The 5,000-nt window shown below is 36.7% G+C and overlaps 1 protein-coding gene across 1 annotated transcript in view; it reads right to left on the bottom strand.

Annotated features, from left to right (window-relative positions):
* The window catches only part of mgat4b (alpha-1,3-mannosyl-glycoprotein 4-beta-N-acetylglucosaminyltransferase B), a 254,242-nt gene that overhangs the window by 58,056 nt on the left and 191,186 nt on the right, over positions 1 to 5,000 (bottom strand). The window lies entirely within an intron of this gene.

Raw genomic sequence — 5,000 nt, forward strand, 5'->3', positions numbered from 1 at the left:
AATGCATTTGAAAAAGAGAAGAAAAAATGAACTGCCAAGATTGGTAAATGAGGCATGATAACGAGGAAGAAGAGTTCCGCAGTCTGATAGCTTCGGAGGAAAAACAAACTCCCAGTCTGGTACTCTGGTCTGAAAACACCCTGAACTTTCTACCAGATGTACATGTAAATTGAGTTGTTAAAATAAGCTGGAGCTAGAAGTAAAAAAATAAAATAAAATAAATAAATGCAAAATGGCAAGAGTTCATCAGACAGAAGAACGAAAAAGAGACTAGGACAGTATGTATATGACAGGAGTGGAGGAAGAGCAGGAAGCGGAGGAGGAGGAGATGGGGGAGGAAGAAGATAGTTTAGCATTCTTTCAATGGTCTACCCATGGGAATAAAACTATGTCTAAATCTACTGGTACTGGTCTGATTGCTCTTGAAACTTCTACCAGATGGCAGGAGGGTTTAGAGACTGTGGCTGGTATTGCTGGAAGAGAGCGGTCTGCATACTCAATGTAGGACATATACACACATAGTATCGGTGTCTACAGACGACAGTATAATTCAATGGTATTTACAATTCCTGTAGAATAACACCTGTACTTTATTTTAACGATCCCCTTCAGAGTCTGAAGGTGCAGTCTAGGGAACCATAATATCAAAGTATTACGCATTTTGTGTCAGTCAGTATATTCGCATGACTATATGCATTCTATATATCCAAGTGATAACTGCTGCATGTGGGTTTTCTAGAAAATAAAACATTTTGGTAACACTTTATAATAAGTACCCCTTTTTAGGCATTACTTAAGGGTTAGTCAAGCCTTATTTTACCATTAGTTAACCCTTAGTGAATCACGAGTTAATCATTATGTAAGCATCATTTCTCATTTCCTAACTATTATCTACTACCGTTAGTAAATGGTTAGTGTGTGCTGATATAACAGTTCGCTAAGCAAAGTTAAGCCTTAAATAAGCCTTATTTTAACAATAGTTAACCCTTAGTAAATAACGAGTTAGTCGTTATGTATGTGTTATTCCTCAGTTCTTAACTATTATCTACTACCATTAGTAAATGGTTAGTGTGTGCTGATGTAACGGTTCGCTAAGCAAAGTTAAACCTTAGTTAAGCCTTATTTTTAACATTTTTTAACCCTTAGTGAATCACGAGTAAGTCGTTATGTATGTGTTATTTCATCATAAGCAATGCTTATCAAGTCATTTGTTAACGTTTTGGAAAGCATGGAAAGGTTTTCACTTTAAAAGTTCCCCAGATATGTGCAAGTAGTGAGTTGTAACTTCTTGTTAATGTATAAGCAATGCCTAACAAATCATTTGTTAACGTTTTGTAAAGCATGGAAAGATTTTCACTTTAGATCAGTTCCCCAGATATACTTAAGTAATGAGTTGTAACTCCTTGATAATGCATAAGCAATGCTTAACAAGTCATTTGTTAACGTTTTGGAAAGCATGGAAAGGTTTTCACTTCAAAAGTTCCCCAGATATGCGCAAGTAGTGAGTTGTAACTTCTTGATAATGCATAAGAAATGCCTAACAAATCATTTGTTAACGTTTTGTAAAGCATGGAAAGGTTTTCACTTCAAAAGTTCCCCAGATATGTGCAAGTAGTGAGTTGTAACTTCTTGATAATGCATAAGAAATGCCTAACAAATCATTTGTTAACGTTTTGTAAAGCATGGAAAGGTTTTCACTTCAGATCAGTTCCCCAGATATACTTAAGTAATGAGTTGTAACTCCTTGATAATGCGTAAGCAATGCTTAACAAGTCATTTGTTAACGTTTTGAAAAGCATGGAAAGGTTTTCAATTTAAAAGTTCCCCAGATATGTGCAAGTAGTGAGTTGTAACTTCTTGATAATGCATAAGAAATGCCTAACAAATCATTTTTTAACGTTTTGTAAAGCATGGAAAGGTTTTCACTTTAGATCAGTTCCCCAGATATACTTAAGTAATGAGTTGTAACTCCTTGATAATGCATAAGCAATGCTTATCGAGTCATTTGTTAATGTTTTGGAAAGCATGGAAAGGTTTTCACTTCAGAGAAGTTCCCCAGATATAGGCCTACTTAAGTAGGCCTAATGGGTTTTAAATCCTTGATAAAAGCATAAGCAATGCTTATGAAGTCATTTGTTAATGTTTTGGATAGCATGGAAAAGATTTTCACTGAAAAAGTTCCCCAGATATGCTTAGTAATGCGTTGAAACTTCTCGATAATGCTATAAGCAATGCTTATCAAGTAATTTGTTAACGTTTTGGAAAGCATGGAAATGTGTTCACTTTATATCAGTTCCCCAGATATACTTAAAGTAATGAGTTGTAACTCCTTGATAATGCATAAGCAACGTTTATCAAGTCATTTGTTAATGTTTTGGAAAGCTTGGAAAGATTTTCACAGAAAAAGTTCCCCAGATATGAGTTATTAATGCGTTTAAACTTCTTGATAATGCTTACGCAATGCTTAAGTCACTTGTTAACGTTTTGTAAAGCATGAAAAGGTTTTCACTTTAGATCAGTTCCCCAGATAACCTTAATTAATGAGTTGTAACTCCTTGATAATGCATAAGCAATGCTTAACAAGTCATTTGTTAACGTTTTTGGAAAGCATGGAAAGGTTTTCACTTCAAAAGTTCCCCAGATATGCGTTACTAATGCGTTGAAACTTCTTGGTAATGCATAAGCAATGCTTATCAAGTCATTCGTTAATGTGTTGTAAAGCCATAACAGGTTTTCACTTTAGATAAGTTATCCAGATATACTTAAGTAACTGGTTATAAATCATTGATAATGCATAAGCAATGCTTATCAAGTCATTTGTTTTGGAAAGCATGGTGAGATTTTCACTTAAAAAGTTCCCCAGATATGCGTTAGTAATGAGTTGTGACTTCTTGGTAATGCATAAGCAATGCTTATCAAGTCATTTGTTAACGTTATGGAAAGCATGGAAAGGTTTTCACTTTAGATCAGTTCCCCAGATATACTTAAATAATGGGTTATACATCCTTGATAGTGCACAAGCAATGCTTATCAAGTCATTTGTTAATGTTTTGGAAAGTATGGATAGGTTTTCACTTAAAAACCCCAGATATGCGTTATTATTGCGTGAAACTTCTTGGTAATGCATAAGCAATGCTTATCAAGTCATTCGTTAATGTGTTGTAAAGCCATAACAGGTTTTCACTTTAGATCAGTTCCCCAGATATACTTAAGTAATGGTTTGTAATTCCTTGATAATGCATAAGCAACGCTTAACAAGTCATTTGTTAATGTCCAGAAACATCCATGAGGGGCAGTCACATGAGCCTCAACTTAGGCCTAGGCCTACTGTTTGCCATGCTACCAGTCATCACACACTTACCATTACAAAAGGTTTAAATAAGACTTCACTGATGCTAAAGCAAGAGTTTACAAACCGTTACCATACATGCCTAACAGTACTTGTTAATGGTTAGGTGGTAGGAGACAACAAAGAGATAATGTTTTTTTCATAAATAAAGGTGGGTTATCAGACATTTTAATGATGGTTACTAATCCTTATCACAAACTTAAATCACCATACACCAATCATTAATTAACACTACTTAATAATTTCACACAAATACATAATGACTGGACTCGTGATTCACTAAGGGTTAAGTAATGGTTAATTTTGTTTAGGGAGTAGTTTACATCAGCACACACTAACCATTTACTAACGGTTATTAGTTAATGGTTAAGAAATGAGAAATAACACATACATAACGACTTACTCGTGATTCACTAAGGGTTAATTAATGTTAAAAATAAGGCTTAACTAAGGTTTAACTTTGCTTAGCGAACCGTTACATCAGCACACACTAACCATTTACTAATGGTAGTAGATAATAGTTAAGAAATGAGGAATAACACATACATAACGACTAACTCGTTATTTACTAAGGGTTAACTATTGTTAAAATAAGGCTTATTTAAGGCTTAACTTTGCTTAGCGAACTGTTATATCAGCACACACTAACCATTTACTAACGGTAGTAGATAATAGTTAGGAAATGAGAAATAATGCTTACATAATGATTAACTCGTGATTCACTAAGGGTTAACTAATGGTAAAATAAGGCTTAACTAACCCTTAAGTAATGCCTAAAAAGGGGTACTTATTATAAAGTGTTACCAATATTTTAGCTTCACAGCTTACATAAGTACACATAATGTCATTGCAACATAACATCCATAAGACCGCTGTACAAGGGCCTCTAGTCTAGAAACAGTCATTTAAATGCATTGGCCAGTTGCTTGCATACAGTACAGTATACACTTGATGTGTTGCCGCCTGTAAAAACAATTTTGGGTCTCCGGCAGCTGTAGCAGCAGCAGCGGCAGCACAGTGCTGTTTAGTTATGGTGTGGCACCTGTGATGGATCTGTTGTCATAAGGCTGGCTGAGCTGGGCTGCTGCCTGTGGCGGTAACAGGCTGCTTCACATGCAGACGGGGGTGCTAGCGCTGAGGGGAGCGCCCGTGGAACCGGCTCAAAGTATTACGGGCTTTCACTGTGACCTTTCAACGAAGCACGGCTCATGTCGCGCTGAGCACCCCCACACAGACAGGCAGACGGACATACACAAACACAAACACACACAGACACACACACGCTCACACACACACACAGACACACACACACACACACACACGCTCACACACACACGCTCAGACACACACACACACACACACACACACACACACACACACACACACACACACACACACACACACACACACACACACACACACACACACACACACACACACACACACACACACACACACACACACACACACACAGATACACACAGACACAGACACGCACACACACACTACATGTATTTTTGCAGAGATACACGCAGGAAAAAGACAGACACCCACCCACACTCACACAAAAATGGGACAATGTCTTAAAATACATACAGTACAGTAGTCATTGCAAATCTAGTGAGTCTGGTGAGTCATAATTCAAGTGCCA

The sequence above is a fragment of the Engraulis encrasicolus genome, chromosome 23 (assembly GCF_034702125.1).
Source record: "Engraulis encrasicolus isolate BLACKSEA-1 chromosome 23, IST_EnEncr_1.0, whole genome shotgun sequence".
Lineage (NCBI taxonomy): Eukaryota > Metazoa > Chordata > Actinopteri > Clupeiformes > Engraulidae > Engraulis > Engraulis encrasicolus.